Consider the following 18402-nt stretch of genomic DNA (forward strand, 5'->3'; position numbering starts at 1 on the left):
TCGAAATACGTATCTGCAAAGTTATCGAAATAATTGGTGGAATTAAATGGAGTTACTTAACTCGTCTTAGACGGCTAAAAATTTAACTTAAATTTAGTTTGAAGTTAAAAACTGCTTGACGAAAATAACATGGATAAATCATAGGTGAACAGTTTTAGTGTAAATTGATCCAGAAACCCGGAACCAGTCGTACAATAGAGATCATGGCGTCCATTGGCGGTCTTGATGCAGAACCTGTTGTCATTGAGTGCGCTGCTCTCCGGAGATGCTGAAGTTGGCTTAAGGCGACGACCATACCCATGAAGTTGCCATTCTAATCCTTGATTTCCTCTGGTCGAAAGATAAACTCAGTAGAGAGAGATTTCTGAAAACTGGTGCAAGATTGACCGCAGGTTCATCCAACAGTTAACTAGACTGGACAGAACGCCTGGGAACAGATGAAAACAATATACAATCAAAAAGCTGTTATTCAGCTGGATAACTTCTTCTTGAAGTTTTCGAAGGCTGCATCTTCAAACTTGCGGTGCTGCAAGACACGACCAGGAGATAGATGGAGCGGGTTAGGCGACTTAGTTGGAATTGGGGAGGTGTGAGACCCTCCCAGCTGACCTTATTGGAAACCATGGTTAAGGTTGAAGAGGAGGGCTTAGAACCCGGATTGAGGTTCCCGGATTGCCAGGTCACTGGGGAGTGGGAATATACAACCTTGGGAGAATTCAAGGAAGGCCCGAGCGTCTCGAGTTAAGGGTCTTATATCGAGCTTGTCCTCGTGATACCCGTGGAGCCGTTTGGATTAAATGTTCCTGTATAAGCACCCATCTTTGAGGAAACAAATGAGGGAAGTGATGCTAGCTGCATCATTTGAAAACGCATCCCTGTAACTGACAGGAATCCCTAGGAACCTGGAATTTGGGGCATTAGTATATAAAATGTTCCACAGTATTGTGGACCCCGCAAACGTCGCAGATAGCCTGGAAGGGACTTCCCCCCAAAGTTGTGTGAGAGCCGCGTGTGTCCTGTTCGGAGCCGAGCGACGATTTTCTGGTCCTTTAGGTTGCTCAGGTTCGTCTAAGCCAACATGGTCCTCTAGGGGGAGACCGACGCCGGCCATCGCGTACAGTATCTGGTCTCCTTCGATAATGAGAGGAATCCTGTATTCACCGGAAGCTACTGCGGCGAAAAAAGCGGCTTTGCGGCAGATGGCCACTCGCACACGATGGCTAAATGGCAAGATGCCTGCGTCGGTACAGGCAGACTCAGCTGGTACACAGGATAGTAAGGATAGCCAAGGAGCACAAGTCAAGCCAATCTGGTTTCAGTAACTCAATTGTAACTGAATCTGGTCATATATAAGTTACTGTAATCTATGTGTAACATGTGTGCTGCTCGAGAACCTGGAAATGGCTCGAAGTATGAGGTGATTGGTGAAGATCGGCAACAGAGTTTCAATAAGGTTACGGTGGGCGTTACTGGTAAGTTGATAGCCCTAGATTAGGCGGCTATGAATGATAGCTTCCACGATCCTTAACAGGAGCATCCTGTTATTGATTCGGTGCAGTTTGGATAGCATTCGAACCAGATTAACTCTTGTCTTACAATTAACTTTGACTTCGCGGAAGTATGGTAGGAATGGCTTCGGTCTATGGACACCCCAAAAACTTTTACAATTTTCTTGTTGGGGATGGGATGCTCTCCCAACTTGCCACTTGGTCTGGACAACTGGTGCCTCCAATAGCAGACGTGTTCTCTGACGCGCTTACTGGCGGTCATAGTAAAGCCTACGTTCGTATTCGTGTGCGGCCTGAAATGTCGCCAACGATTACCAGCAATATGTCGTCGGCAGCGCCGTAGTGTGCGATTGGCGAAATTGCCCCCCGCCAAGCGCGCCAGCCTTCAGGGGACGCCAAAATGAATGTTAGCTTTAAAAAAAACTTATTTAAATCTTCCAGTGTATACCGACAGATGTCAACTATTTGGCCTCGAAACTCTTGATCGGACTCGTGTACATCTAACTACATTTGTGGTCTATTTTAGACTATTTTTGTCAGATGAATGAAATTTCAAATAATTTTAAAGAGATCGGGCTGGAGGAGCCAGTTGAATAAGAAAAAAAATCGGAGAGTATTTAAGAACGACCTTTTCGGAATCTAATTTTGCTTCACCTCACGTTTTCAAGGGCGCACTATCAATACTAAAGCAACGATCAGTTGTCATCTTTTTATTCTACGCTTACATACTTTATCCTTCTGCTTCAAATGGTGTTTTCGACCATCGACTAAACCACACCATTTTGTTGACTTAACTATGTGCATCCAAACCACCAACAGACCCAATAGCAGAGTTGGATTGTCCAAGATCCGAATAGATTTGATGGTGATTTTATCCACCAACCAACCAATCCATTTGATCCAACAAAGTCTAAAAGCCATTTTGATTCCAGATTTGGTTTTAATTGACCTTAATAAGCTCGTTTGTAGCGTCTGACCACTGACCTAGCCACGCCAGGTCATGATTTTTTTTTATCCGACTAGGTGCGATTCCGTTCATTTACTTTACTTCAGATTTACATTTCATTAGACAAACTATATCCATAGGGATCTCTAACTATCCAAAGACTTACTCCAGAGTTGAATTTTGTTGATCCGAATAGGTCCTATGGCGATTTAGGCTTTTAACCAATCCTTTCCAAAGTAGGATTTTTTTTATGATAGCGATTCTGGCAGGCTCAGTACTGGTTCCAAATCATCGTCAGATGCACTATAGAGGTAGATTTTCTTAATCCAATTACGCTCAATAGCGAAGCCGTACATCGGCCGATCCACTCCAGAATTGAATATTTTTGACCCAACAAGATCTAGCAGTGCATGGGTCCTGAAATTATTTTTTTTGATTTGTGTAAGTTTTTTATCGTAATATTTCCAGTATTTTTATTCATAGATTATAGATAGATTATAGAATCTTACAAAACCCATAACCATAGGAAATATTATTTTAATGCACTGCGTAAAACATAATGATTCAGAACTCCCTTTTAAACCTTCTTATTTGGCTTATTTTCTGATAAGATTCGAATAGTTCTTTAAATATTATATTAGCGCATTTCCCCTTTGTAAAAGAGGGGCGCCCAATACAGGTTTCACCAAAAGCGCTGGGAGCTCACGCTACGGCTCTGGTCGTCGGCATAGACAAGGACGAAAATGTTTGGTGGAAGTGAACAAAACACACCGTTCATGGCGACAAAGAACAGAGTAACCGCCAGAACGGAGCCCTGAGGTACCTCAATCTCCTCCGGGAGAGACCTCAAACCCAATTAGGACTTTAAAGGAGCGCCCTATGAGAAAATTCCGAACAAATGCAAGAATGTTAAGGAAAAATCACGACTCGCCGAATTGTTTAAGGCCGAGGTGGCCCAAGTACTGTTGAAGGCCTTGAAGATATCCAAAGAAACCAGGTCATCGTATTTGCCCTCATTGTAAGCGATTTGCAAAACAGGACACAAAAACAGGAACAGGACAAAGGTCTCACAAACAGGAACAGGACAAATGTCTCACTACTTACTTTTCACTTCTTACTTTTTATAGTGATAAGTGAGAATTGAGACGTCTTACTTCTCTCACCTCATTTTCCACTTCTCATTGTAGGAGATGAGAAGTGAGAAGTAAGTAGTGAGACGTCTCACTTCGCACCACTCACTTTCCACAGTAAGAAGTGGGGAACAAGTAGTGAGAAGTGAGACGTCTCACTTTTCACACCTCATTTCTCACTTTTCAAATGTTCAAATGTTCTATTCGGCCAAACGTCCTATTCGGCCAAACGTCTTAGTCGGCCAAATGACCTATTCGGCCGGATGACCCGTTCGGCCAGATGGGTTTCGGCCTAAAGGTTTGTTCGCCCTTGTGGCATTCGGCCAATCAAACCATTTTGGTGCATAAAAACAAGCCACTTTTCACTCGATGGCGTACCGGTTGTTCAGCATACCAATGGAGAAGATGGATTTTGAAGCGGAGAAAAAGAAGATCCACGAAGCAGCTAGTTTGAACGGATACGATGACGAATTCGTTCGTAAAATCCTCAAAAAACACGAAAGGAAAAATCACCGTCAGAACGCCACTAAACTTCCGCCCGGAAAGGAAGAGGTTAGAAGAATTAGCTTACCCTTCTACCCGAAGGTGACAAATGCTGTTCAGGCTACCCTAAAGCAGCATGGTTTCCAGGCAGTCTATAAAAGTGGGAACACTCTGAAGGATCGTTTATGTGCTTTAAAAGATACGATTCCGAGGGAAGAAATGTATGGCATATACGAAATCCCATGCCAAGACTGCCCTGCAGTGTATATTGGTCAAACTCGCCGAAAACTGAAGGTTCGTTTAAAAGACCATAAGAACGCAGTTGACAACGACAGGTTCCATGACTTGAGCGTGGCAGCACACACTAGTGACCAGATTGGAAGCAAGCCAAGCTAATTAAATGCGTTCGAAAGTATACTCAACTTAATGCCTGAGAGTCCTTGTACATTGCCACCGCTGAACAGGCGCCAATGAACGAAGATGAAGCGCCACTATCATCATCCCTTTTCAACTTGACGAAACAAAAAATAATGTGAATGCCATCTCTTTTTGACGTGTACTGTGCCAAGTACAAAAGTGTAATCGTTCCCATTTGTAACCAGTTGAACCACGTCCTGTAGATGGGCAACATCGAACCCGAAACCGGTCGACAAAAAGGTAAATTTTAAAAATCCTTTTTCGTTTGTAAGAACCATAAGTGTTGTGTCCAGTCTCGCGTCGCGTTTTGAGTGTGTGGCCAAATGGCTTTTGGCCAAATGGGTTTCGCACAAATGACCCTTCCCCGATCTTCGTCAAAGTGGAGTACATCGAACGGAACATTCCGAAGGACCTCCATCGCCACGGCATGCCGGATATTAGAACCTACCTCAATAGTCCACTTGTACATTCCTCCAACAGAGCGAACCATGGAGTTGAGTACAGCATGATTGACCTTCTGCAGATCAATTATCTTCGGAGGGATGCGTTAATTGATTGGGAAGATTATTCCAGAAGCCGTTTATGCTCTACTGGAGACAAAAAATTACCTCCAGCGGAAGTGTGGGTGTCGGGAAAGGAACAAGCTGGTTACCTTGATCCGATCCGGTGCAAGGTAGGGGCGATGTGCTCGACGTACAAGTCGAATTGTGCTGGTCAGGGAGAAAGAAACCAGGTTGTGTGTTGAGATGGTGCCCCCCGGATGTATCCGGAGGGGTGCTGTGATCGATGGTCTTGTGCGGTCAATTATTGGTGTTCCCTGTGGACTTAAAACCCAGGTTGGAGTGTATGGGAGGCCTAGGACGCTGTGTCTGTTGGGACTTGATGCCCGGGTTGGTGTCCCCGGGGTGTCCGGAAAGCGGCCTGAAGGAGGTGGAACTCACTTGAAGGTAATTGAGTGAAACGATGCGATACATAGAAAAATAAAGCGTAATGTTTCCGTGTTTGTTCGCACGTAAGAATTTGACAATTGAGGAAAGATAATGTGGTTCTAATTAGTTTAATTTCATTACGGCACAAAATATTAGGAAAACAGCATTTACAGAGTGTTATTTATTGACAATACACTTATATGCACTGAAATGGCTGAAATGGCGGAAACGTGCATTCAAAATTTAAGTCCAGTTTTGTTAAAGATTCTGGGTTCTACTGAATGTATCCATCGAAAAATCTATTTTGTCAAACAAATAAATGAGTATTTTTGAGGTTTTGACTTGACTGTTGGTTTTTCAGAACAACCGTTTAAGATCTGTCCCAACGTTTCGGCAAATTGTTGTTGCCTTCATCAGGGGAAAAATCATAAATGTAGTTCTACGTCTAACGACTTTGCTAAGGAGATTGTCTTTTTTAAAGTTTGGTAGATGGTTCGTGTAATATGGATTTATGGAGAAAAGTACAAGTGGACTATTGAGGTAGGTTTCATTACACGAACCATCTACCAACTTTAAAAAAGACAATCTCCTTAGCAAAGACGTTAGACGTAGAACTACATTCATGATTTTTCCCCTGATGAAGGCAATAACAATTTGCCGAAACGTTGGGACCTTGGGACAGATCTTAAACGGTTGTTCTAAAAAACCCACAGACTGAAAAGCCAAAACCTCAAAAATACTAAAACATTAGCAGTCGAACTCTCAATCTACTAAAAAACAAATAAATATTATGAGAAAAAATGTACACCAAATGTTGTGCTGAAGATTTCAAAATGAATTACGATGCTTCAATAATAATGAAGTCTTTTCAAACCAACCTTGTCTTAGGTCAATTGTGGGCAACCAAGCCAGAGATAATGAGGTGATTTACAAAAAAAAATATCAAAATCTCATGAAGTTCTGAAGAGTTTTCCTGTCGATTTTTTCAAATTTTCGAATAGAGATTCCATGGGCTGCGATTTTTTTTGTCTTCGCCAGTTGACCTACTCCATTATAGTATTTCTCCCGCCAACCTTCGATGTACGTTCATAATTGAAATGATAATTGGAAACAATTGTTAATCAAACTAGTAGAAAAAAATCTTTTCAAAAGACAAGCTTAAATTCTACTTCTTGGATAAAATACGGTATAGCATCGAGCAATTCCCAGTTCAGCACCCCATTGATCCCATGCCGGTTATCCCAGTGAAATGTTTCTGTCTTTGAATACCAGTCCCAATCTTGGATGTTGCTCAAAAGGTCAGTTTCCCAATGATTCCTGGGAAATAATTGATGGCATGACTACTCCCTTCTCTACGCTTCCAGCGAATGCAACTTTGTAGCTTTAACAATCAACTTCACTATCAACGTAGATCACCGCGCCCACAGCTTCTGCACACTTCTCCAACCAATTGGTTATAGAAGCTTTCGAAGAAAGAAAATAAAAACTCGTTCTTGAAACAAATCATCATCAAACATCCGCAAAATCTTTCATTAGCCAGACAATCAGAGAATCTTCCACCGGTTTTCCTACCTATCAACATCACGCGAAGAAAGAACCGCGGCTTCAACCGAATCGAACCGAACCGTACTTCCTTCCCAGCTCGGCGCAGTACCTATCTTAATTAAACTCTTCCCCCTTGGATCCCATTCCTAATCAATCCCCAGCGGACTCCAATGAAAACCACAATTGTAAACTAATTTTCTTCATTTTCCTGACTGCTTCTTTCCAGGTGAGTCCCGCCACGAAGTGCAATTGTTGTATAGTTGATGTAACAAGTCGCCGCCGCCGCCGCCGCCATCGCTGCAAGTAGGTGCGAAAGGTAAATGTACTTTTAGCAGGCAACCCACCTGTTTCTCGATTGGTTGCGCCCGGTCACACCGTTTCGCAGAAGACGAGGAAAATGTTAAACTTTGATGTTTAACCAACAACGTATTTGAAAGTTTTCGGTGAAGTTGATAAACAAAGTTGAACATCGACCAACGACTTTGGAAAGTTTTGCTGCGTTTATGGCGACTAAGTTTCTGATTTGTGGATTTAGATTTTAGTCAAATTGAAAATAATCGACGATCTCATGAATATCATATGTAATAGCAATGGCCTCAAATTAAAGAAATCTCAATCATGTTTGATTGTACAACTCTCACACAATTTATAAACAATCTATTTAAATTACGTATGAAATAGTACATCTTTACAGTGTTATATTTTTTTGCCATGCAGTGTTCTTTTATAGTACTTTGTTCTAGACCAGCAATTCCAAGCTCTCTTTCGAAACTATGCTTAGATCCAACCACACGGAAGAGTTCCCGTTCAAGCCTATCCACAAGAGTTCAATCACATCGATCTAGATTTGTTTCGTGTGCATTTTTGCGGCATCGCCATCACGAAGAGTGTTTGCCCTCTTGAAAACGCCCCATCTAGGAACTCGCACAGTTTACTCCATAAGTAGCTCACAGATGACAAAGCATTTATAAATTACCGCACCGAAGAATAGCGACCTGCTCCTCGATGGGGGGTGATTTGCGCGAGCTGTCACACTTACCGCGCATCAACCGGACACCTGACTGACTTTTAAGTGTGACTCTTAGTGTCGTCCGGTGCGATGGTGGCCACAAACCTAATGGTGGTGATCATCATGGTGGTCGCTAATTAGTCGGTTCAGTTCCATTGTCAACAGCCTTTGCCGAGTAGAGAGGCTTTTAAGGGTGCGGATCCTCGCTTCATCTCAAGAAGGCTAATTTGGTTCGATCTGACGCGAGTGCTCCAGAAGCGGTTGGCAGAACCGGAAGCATTGTGTTAATTTTCATGTTTCCAGTTGACTCTGCAGTGAGGTGGAGTGCGGACTTGGCGCTAGATTGAAGAGGAAGACTTCAATGAGTTGCTGCGCTTAAAGTGATGAACCTTGGAAGGTTGATGTCTTGACGTTGAGTACAATTTAAATTTTATATTTGCAAATGTCACATCTATCTTTGTTAGTGTTTCCTAGAATTATCTAAAGCAGACTTAGGGCAGGGGATACCTTCACTGACTTTTTAAAAAACTTTTTATTACAATGAACACTAACTTTATTTACTACACTACTTGCACTGACCAGAGCACTGATGAAAAAGAGGCCGAGCCACGCTGTTGCTGGCAGTTTTATATTATATAACTGCTGACTCGGCGATTGTTCCGGCACCTTCGCTGATTGGTGCATACACGTGGCGTGATGCACCGTACGATTCGCTAACGGCTCCCCTTCCGGTTGGAAGCCGCCCTCGGGTTCCTTCTATAGCTGCGGAAGAAGCGGGATGCTTCTCGACTCGGGATGCTCCTCGGATGGATTATTTCGCTTTATCTCCTCTGGTGTGTCCGATGCGAAGAGTGTTTTCAAAATGTAGAATTTAAATGTCATGGCTATGGCTGTTCCCAATATGATGATCAGTAGCGTTGTCGCTGTTGCGGAGGTTATCCACCCGTAGATATCTAGTTTCAATGTATGTTCTCTGCTGTTAGGTTTAGGAGTTCTATGTGGTTGCGATGCTCTAAATGCAGTTCCTGTAAATGTGCCAATGGAATATGGTTTATGATTTTGGTCGGATTTACCTTAATTCCAGTTATTGGTGTGAAGGGTGGTATCTCCACGTTAGTACTGGAATATTCGACGTCATCCAGTTTTAAAGTACAGTGTGAATGCTGAATGAGATTTGGACCACTGAGGGACCTGGTAGCTGAACAGTTGGATGTCAAAGTTATATTGTGTCCATGGATTACAATATTGCCATCGTTAATCTTCCGTATAATTTTACTTCCATAAATACGTTCTATAGGGCAATCAGCTGTTTTTCCGGAGATTAACTTTTGCATACACTCTGTGAGTGGTTCCAAACTGCTACTGGAACATACAAAGAGAGCTCTGAGCTTGATACATGGGACATGCGAGATGAGTGGAATTTGTCCTTTCAGATAAAATGGTGCTGGTACATGAATGCGGTAACCATCTTCAATTACTGCTTCGACAAAGTTGAGCGTATATAATGCTCCTTCGATTTGGGGTATTTTGAGTACGTAGATGATGTTATCTTTGTTGAACATTGCGTAAGAGCTTGCAATATTCAGAATGCTGTCCACCGAGTTAAGTCCAAAGTCGTTGTTGCGAAGGATTCGTTGAATGGCTTCTAATTCTCCTCCTTGGATGATGCGGCTACTTGGTATGCTACGTCTGGCCAGTGTAAGAGATTCCTCGACGACTTCTAAATAATATAATAGTTCATCTAATTTGAATACAAAATTGAGTGAATCGAAACTTTTGAATGTAACGTTTTCTAACTTCTCAGCATTATCTATCAGAAAATTGAAAGTGTTTGTAAGATTCTTCATTCGGTTTTCAAATAAATGATTAATGTGTACCTGATTATTGTTTGCGACTATTAAGGTGAATCGCGTTGGAGTCCAATTAAAATTCTACATAGCGCTTTGAAGGGCACATAACTCGAAAAGTAAACGACAGACATAAACGGAAAGTAGTTTTTCACCTTTGCTCACTTGCAGCATACACGAAAAAATGGTTTCCAGATGTGCTAACCGCCTAAATATTCACATTTGTGCGAGCAAAAACGCGAGGTGAGGGATAGCACGGCCATTGTGGCTGCCATTTTTGGACGCCGCCGTAACTCACCTTAAGGAATTTATAGAGCTATTGATAACTTTCAAATCTTCCGCATCAGGACTCCCTGATACGTATTTCCAAGCCCTACCGAGTGATTCCCATCTCTTGAATCTATTCTGAGGCGTAATTCTATCGAATGTCAGATTGATTTTGTTTATCTTTTTCCTAATAACTTGTTCGAAAAGCGAATCGGTTAGATCAAAACTGTTAACTGCATAATTGAACAAATCTATAGCTTCCTTGACATCTGTCAAATTTATAGGATGTATTATTCTGACGTAGTTGTTGCTAATCCTGGCTTGTCCTAGAGGTATGATTGCTAGAGGGTTGTGGGTCAGATCGTATATACGGATGTCTGTCCAAGCCGTTGATGTCCAGAGTAGGACACATAGTCTGAAAAGGAGTCGTGAGAGTAACGTCTCGTAAGTTAAATTATATTTTTAAGTTTTTCTTATGGATTTTTATATCTGTAGTGTCGGTAATTGTTTTATCGTTTTGTTCCTTTATTTCGACTAATCTGTACCTATGACCGTATGGGGATGGTTTGGCCTTTGTTTTGGCAAGAATTTCCCTAGTTCTTATGTCCTGATACCCTTTGTCTGTTTCTACTATTTTTGCATTTTGTCTATCAGCTTCTCTAGCAATATTGTCTTTGGCGGTTTGTATAATGTGTTGTTTTGTAATGTTAATATCCTTTAAATCCAGCGACGTGGAGTTCCCAAATATTATTTGTCTTGGTGTCAAGTTTGTTGTCGAGTGCTTGGCATCATTGTATAAAGCTGTTATTAAGGAAAGTCCTTGATAGAGGGTCAGATTGATAATTTTGCGTCGGTTCGCTAAATACATTTCTAAAAGAGTGTTGTGGAACCTTTCGATGATGCCATTACTATTGCTGCTACTGGCATAGTGAACGGCAACACCGTTTTCTTCCAAGAATGTTCTGAAATTTTGACTTCGAAATGAAGTAGCTTGATCACAGGTGATCGATTTAGGTATCCCGAAAGTTTTAAAATATTTGATAAGGGTTTCGGATAGTTCCTCGCTGGTTTCGTTGCAGATTTTGTAGATTTGGGCAAATTTGGAAGAAGAATCAACGATTGTTAAGAACTTCTCTCCTTCTTTAATATAAACGTCTATGAAAATATTCTCCAACGGTTTATCATATGTTCTTCTCGTGATTGAAATTTTGAATGGATGCCTTTCATATTTAGCAAATTTACAATCCTGGCATTCCTTCGCGAAAGTCTTAACAATCGATAACATCTCTGGGAAAAATACTGACTGACGAACTTCTTCGTAATTAAGCTTCCAATTTCTATGGTTGAAATTATGGGTTTTACGAACAAATTCATCTTGGTCTCTTTTTGAAATTAAATCTGGTAACTTAAGGTTGCAGAATTGGATTCTCATTCCTTTGAAATTGTTATGTATGATTTGTGAGCAAGATTTCGCAACTGTTGGTGGAGCAAAGATTCCGTTCGTTATTCCAGGAGCTAGATAATTTTTAAGGATTTGCATTAGTTGGTCCTCCGTATAATCATCCTGGTGGAATATGTGCCTGCTAAAACCTGGAAATACAGAATAAGAAATGTGAGGGGACTTTTTCTTGTCTTGGGATATATGCATAATGAGTTGGTTTCTGAACTTATTTACTATGTCGGGCCCATAGACAGGATCATTTTCATATAATTCATTTTCCAATACAGTTTGTAAATTCACTTCAGATTCTTCAATTCGCGGTATTCTGGATAGTCCGTCAGCTACCACGTTTTGTTTCCCTTTTTTGTATATCAGTTGGAAATCAAATTGTTCCAGATACAGACGTTGGCGAGTTACTCGACCTGTGGCATCTGTCAATTTGAGTTCCTTTGTTAGAGGCTCGTGATCTGTATAAATGGTAAATTTCATACCATGCAGATATAGCCTGAACTTTTTGGCTGCAAAGTAAATAGCCAGAAGTTCCTTGTCTGTGGCAGAGTATTTCTCCTCTGCTCTCGATAAAGTTCGCGAAAGATACGCAATTGGTCTTTCGTGCCCGTCTTCCATTTGTGTCAGGACCGCTCCGATCGCGTGATTAGACGCATCGGTGGTCAAAATGAACGGCTTTTCTAAATCGGGATAAGCAAGTAAGAGTTTCGTGCTCATGATCTCTTTAAGCTCACTAAACGCCTTTTCATATTCAGAATTAAGAACGATAAGTTTATTCTTTCCCCGAAGCATGCTTGTCATTGGCTTCGCGATTTTAGCAAAACCCGGTATAAAGCGTCTGTAATATGAAACAGTACCTAGGAACGATTTAAGTTCCTTCGGTGTTTTCGGAAGAGGCCAATTTTTGACTGCCTCTACCTTGTTTGGGTTAGGTTTAACCCCTTCTGTTGTTACGACATGTCCTAGGAATTCTACCTCCTTACGTAGGAATTCGGACTTGTCACACTGAATTTTTAAATTTGCCTCTTTCAGTGTGGTCATAACTTTCTGAATATCCTTCATGTGTTCTTCCAGCGAGCTGGAGAAAATAATGATATCGTCCATATAGACGAAACATCTTACTCCAACATGCTTACGTAACACAGAATCCATAAGTCGTTGAAATGTCGCGGGCGCATTCCTTAACCCGAACGGCATTCGCACAAATTCATATTTTCCGCTGTCGACATTGAATGCCGTCTTCGGAATATCAGCTGGGTCTACCTCTATCTGGTGGAAGCCACTAGCTAAATCAATTACAGAAAAATACTGCGCTTTCCCTAAGCGGTCTAGAATTTCGCTTATCTCGGGAATAGGATAACGATCCGCAGGTGTGACTTTATTCAGCTTCCTATAGTCAACAACAATGCGATACTTTTGCACTCCTGAATTGTCGGCTTTCTTCGGAACGACCCAAATGGGGGAGGTCCACGCAGAAGAAGACTCTCGTATGATACCGGAGCTCAACATTTTCTGAATCTGTTCGCTCACTCTTTCTCTAAGATGGTACGGGTATTTATACGTTCGCTGATGAATCGGATTACTATCGGAGGTTTCAATTTTGTGTTTTACCTGGTGGGTGAAGTCTAATCTCTGTCCTTCTTGGTAGAAAATACTTTTGAAAGGTTGTAATGTTTTTGCTAACAGTTTAACTTCCTCTTTACTTAAGTGATCCGCGGGGAAATTGAGTTTCGAGCGAGTTTCATTTTGATTTAAGAAAAAATGTTCGTTCTCGAGCGGTTTAGCTTCGTTCAGTTTAGCATGTGTGGTGCTGAATACATGCACGGTTGTTATTGGTGGCATACAAACCAGGTTGTAATGTGACGCCGGTTGTTAAATTAATTTCGTCTTCAATGAGAAATGTCCCATTTGACGTAGTATTTATTTCTACTACATTTTCCGTTTGTTCGTGAAAGTTCCATGAACTCGGGTAGTATTTTGAAAGTTCAAAGTTATGCTTTCCAATCATTAGCTGATGATTGCCTGAATCTATTTTCGCTTTCATTTCTGCCAAATTTTCATAGCCAATTAGGCCATCGAAAAACTCATGAAATTTGAAAACGTGGAAGGGAACACTGGGAAAAATATTCATATGGATCCTTCTATCAATTATAAACTTGCCATTCTTATTTGTTATAATCGCGGGTTTGTCTGTTATTTTAGAGTTACGCACATTTTCCGGATTTATGTACGATTTATTCGCGCCCGTATCAACTAAAAATTTAAGTACACCTTTTTTAGACCGGCAGCGAATGTATGGAATAAAATTGTTTACGTTGTAGTTTCCTGTTCCCTGTCGTCGTAAAAATTTGAATCATCACTCTGCACTGCATTCACGTTTTCATCATTTTCTTCATCGTCACTGATATCTACGTCGACTTCGTTGTTGTTGTGTTCTGCGCGGGGCTTAGGTTGATGCACTTTTCTATACGCAAATTTATTACCGTTCGCATTAGTTTTGCCATAATAATTGTTGTTGTTGTTAGAACCACTGCTACCGGGCTGACTCTGGGGTTTAGATTGTGAATGAAATTTGAACGGCTTAGATCGGATTTCAGCATTTTGGTTGATGCATACGGCTTCGTATGCTTCTTCTAACGATTGCGGTTTGGATTGCCTTATGATGGAGGCTAGGGGTTCACCTATGTTATCGAGGTATTTTGCAACGCTTAATATGTCTATTATTTGTTTTTCCGAAATTGGATTGGATGACAGATTCGCCTTCAATCGTGTATTTATCTCTTTACATTCATTGTAAAATTTAAGGTGTGTTTTGTCTTTACGGTTGATATTAAATAATGCTGACACATTAGTAGCAAAGTCTCGGTGGTCCCCATATTGCTCGAGGAGCACCTGTTTGATACCGCTGATGGTATCGGGATCGCCGTTTGCGCATACTACCGCGCGGGCATCCCCTTGAATTTTATTTTTTATTGCTCTAAGGTACATTGATCTAATAGAGTCATGCTGGCCGTTAGCCCCTTTGATTTTGAACATCTCGTACAGCTCGTCTACTTCACGTAGTCAGCTGGAGAGTTCCTTCTTATTACCGGTGAATTCCGATAAGTTTTTTATTGGGTCGGGAATAGAGAATTTGCTGCTGCTCCCAACCGTTAATAAAATTCTTAGCTGTTCTAATTCAGCTTTAAGTGCTTCGATTTCGGAGGCTCTAGTTTCGGGCATTTTTGCAATATAAATAATATATCAAGTATTAGTGTAAATGAAAAAATGTTTTACTTACAGTAGCGAAGGCTGCATCCACGGGTTCTCTGCTGCTCGTTGCTGTGCGGCGGGATTTTCCACTATTTAAACACCTCACTAACTATCCCACTTCTGACACCACTTAGGGCAGGGGATACCTTCACTGACTTTTTAAAAAACTTTTTATTACAATGAACACTAACTTTATTTACTACACTACTTGCACTGACCAGAGCACTGATGAAAAAGAGGCCGAGCCACGCTGTTGCTGGCAGTTTTATATTATATAACTGCTGACTCGGCGATTGTTCCGGCACCTTCGCTGATTGGTGCATACACGTGGCGTGATGCACCGTACGATTCGCTAACGCAGAATGAATAAATAGGTAGATCACACCAGCGTAATATCCAGTAAAATAAAAATCATACATAAATTCACAAAATTAAAAAAAAATACATCGAAGATTCAGTAGAGGTTTTTAACAACCTCAAAAGATGTATCATGTTATTTTTTTATCTCTCATCTTTTTCAAATAATCTTTATGTTATAAGCCCATGAGGGACGCCTTGTTCAATTCAATTAAAACAAAAAGTTACAACAATATGATTCAAGTGTCGACTGATGAATATTTATACGTCATTTGGCAGAAAGAGATGTTTAGCGGAACTGATCATTCGGCCCAAAATGTTTGTAACGCCATACAAGGTTGTACGGCTGAAAAAGTCATTTGGCCAATAATGTCGCTCGACCGAACAGATCATACGGTCGAATATGTAATTTGTCCAAATAGGTCCTACAGACGATAAGGTCGTTTTGCCGAACAGGTTACTTGGCTAAACAGCGCATTTGGCCGAATGAGTCACAAGGTCAAACAGTCGAAAATGTCGTTCGGCCGAACAGATTGTACCCCGAATGGTTCATATAGCCGAAAAGGTCCTAACTTTTGACTCCTCACTGTTCAGTGAGAAAATAGGCAATATGAGCAATAAGAAGTGAGCTGTGTGATTTTACATATCTCCCTTCTCATTTCTCATTTTTAGGCACCCGGAACTGGTTCCGGAGATTAACTGTGGACATATATGTGGATGCCTTCTAAAACTAGTTGGCTAAATATTGACTAAAATAAAAAAATCCCTCTGAAGAAGAAGAAATCAGAGTATGAGCTTGGGTATGGGCAATAAATAAATTTAAAATTTCCACGACCATGAATTTTCCACATAACAAAAATAAATTAGCGCTTTTAAAAGCAAAATTTTTTTTTTATTCATTTCTTTATTTGGTAGGCACTCTGTGTTTCTTAACCGCTACTGTGCCGTCATCTACTGTGGTATTCTGCTGTACAGAATCCACACAGAATCTATTTTTAGACATTCGTTGTTGTTATCATTGCCGGGTCCATCTCATCGTGAGTCCATTGTGTCCTTTTGTCCGTATCGTGTATCCATTGCATTGTTCGGTTGCCGCTTATCCGGGTACGTTGAAGGTATGCCTCCGAGAAGAACAATTTGTCAGTCGTCATCGGGCAGCCGCACAGTGGGACCAATTAAAAAAATACGGTCAAAAATGTTAGAAGTGAATAAAATGGTCTAGAAGGCCACATATTATGATATTTCATTGAATGGTTAGTTCATCTTCTCGACATCAAAATTTATTCCATTCCGACATCAAAATTTATTCCATTATTAGAAATTGTAAACATAAAGAATGGATTTTGTTTCGTCGCTACACAAAGTAAAGATGTAGAGGCGCAAATCGTTTCTTGATATTAGGATTCATGTGAAAAACTTATGATCTTTTTACAGAGTAAGTATGGAAAATTAGGTAGGGGTCAAATAAAATACTCTTCCTGCATTGCGACTAAACATGACATGACTTGATAGTTTGTCCAACTTCCTTTAACAATATTTTCAAAATCTCAGAGTGCAAGTGCTTGAAAAAACTCATGATCACGTGGAATTTCCCTAATTAAAGTATGCGTGAGACAGGAACAAATGGTACTAGGGAGCCGTACACATATTACGTATGCCCTTATGGGAGAGGGGGGATCTGTCGTTTTACCTATAAATAAAAAATCATTTGTATGTAAGAAATCTTACATGAAGGGAGGGATGTTGAAAAAACCAGAAATAACGCTTACGTAATAAGTGTACGACCCCTAGACAATCTTCAGCTGATGTCGCACCATTGTATTGGGGCAAATGAAAAGTAGAAGGAGAAGAGAAAACATATTGTGCGTTGCTTTTTATCAAAATTGATTGGCAAGACCGAAACTGACCACTGTCAGTAAAACCGAAATAACTGAGCGGGCGGAGGGTGGCGGAACCTAATTTCTGCAGGATTGGATTCCTGACAAAAAAAATGGAACTACAGTGTGAATTTCATTGATGGGTACCGATGGGTACCTTTTTGAATTTCACAATGAATACAGCAAGAAGATAATACAATAATAATTTTATACATAATAAAGACCAAGTACTTTCTGCGCGATCAAAAATAATTTACGAAGGTATATGCGTGGCTTTATTAGTTTTTGGACTACACTTTGTGATGGTGCCAAATATAATAGGTTTGGGTGATGTATACGTCGTGGCCAGCATAATGAAGCAGTAAGATAAATGTTACAAGATTTAACAGAATTAAAAATCAACAACATGCTTAACTTGTATTGACTGTAACGGTAAGATCCACCCGAATAAAATGACTCAAATCTATGTTTACATCATCGTCAAGTATTCTACTAGCACCCCATGACTGAAGTTAATCAATTTGAATCATTTTGAAAAAATGGTTTTTGATCGTCTTTTTAAAGATTGGTCCTTCTGCGAGCCGTGTCGGTGAGACGCACACCCCAAAACGCCACCGTTTGGGCTGCACCTGAGGCGACTGACAAGGGCTTGGTGGAGGGGCTGGGAATCGAACCCATGACCGTCCGCTTATAAGGCGAACGTGTAGCCAACTACGCTAAGGGACCCCCCTAAAAATGTTATTTATAAAAGAAGAATTTTCCATAAATAAATGAATATTAGCAATAAACAATTACAATAAACAATTACAAAATTTTCCACAAAATAAATATTTTCTTCCACAAAAAATTAAAAACTTTCCACGAAAAAATCAATAAAGTGCAATAAAAACATATGAAAATTTCCATAAAGAAATATTAAAAAGCAATAAAACTGTGACTTTTTCGTTAGATGATCCAATCTTAAAAGCGATTGACAGTAAAATAAATCTGGCCGAATTACCGAAAATGTCATTTTGCCGAGCATGTCAATTGGTCGAAAAATGGCTCTTTGTCATACTCATTTTGCCGAAAGGTTCATTCGGCCGAAAGGTCACTTGATCGAATAGGTCATTAGATCTAATATGTCCGAAAATGTTATTCGGCCGAAAATGTTAGGCCAAACTAGTCCTACAAGGTAGTTAGGCCGGTGGTAGGTCATTTTGCAAAAGGCCGTTTGGCATAAAGTTCGTTTAGCATAAAGGTCGTTTGGCATAATGTTGTTTGGCAATGGCATAATGGTCATTTTGCATAAAGTCGTTTGGCTTAACGCCGTTTGACATAATGGGTGTATCATCACCGATTTAGGAACTTATGCACGCTTGCCCGATGTCGTAAGACCTAATATG

At 40.6% G+C, this 18402-nt stretch overlaps 1 protein-coding gene and 1 pseudogene across 3 annotated transcripts in view; one reads left to right on the forward strand and one right to left on the reverse strand.

Moving 5' to 3' along the window:
- LOC134213601 (protein Shroom) overlaps positions 1–18402 on the forward strand; it is a 929824-nt gene that overhangs the window by 668423 nt on the left and 242999 nt on the right. The window lies entirely within an intron of this gene.
- On the reverse strand, positions 8633–9864 carry LOC134218012 (uncharacterized; annotated as a pseudogene).

This window comes from Armigeres subalbatus, chromosome 2 (assembly GCF_024139115.2).
Source record: "Armigeres subalbatus isolate Guangzhou_Male chromosome 2, GZ_Asu_2, whole genome shotgun sequence".
Lineage (NCBI taxonomy): Eukaryota > Metazoa > Arthropoda > Insecta > Diptera > Culicidae > Armigeres > Armigeres subalbatus.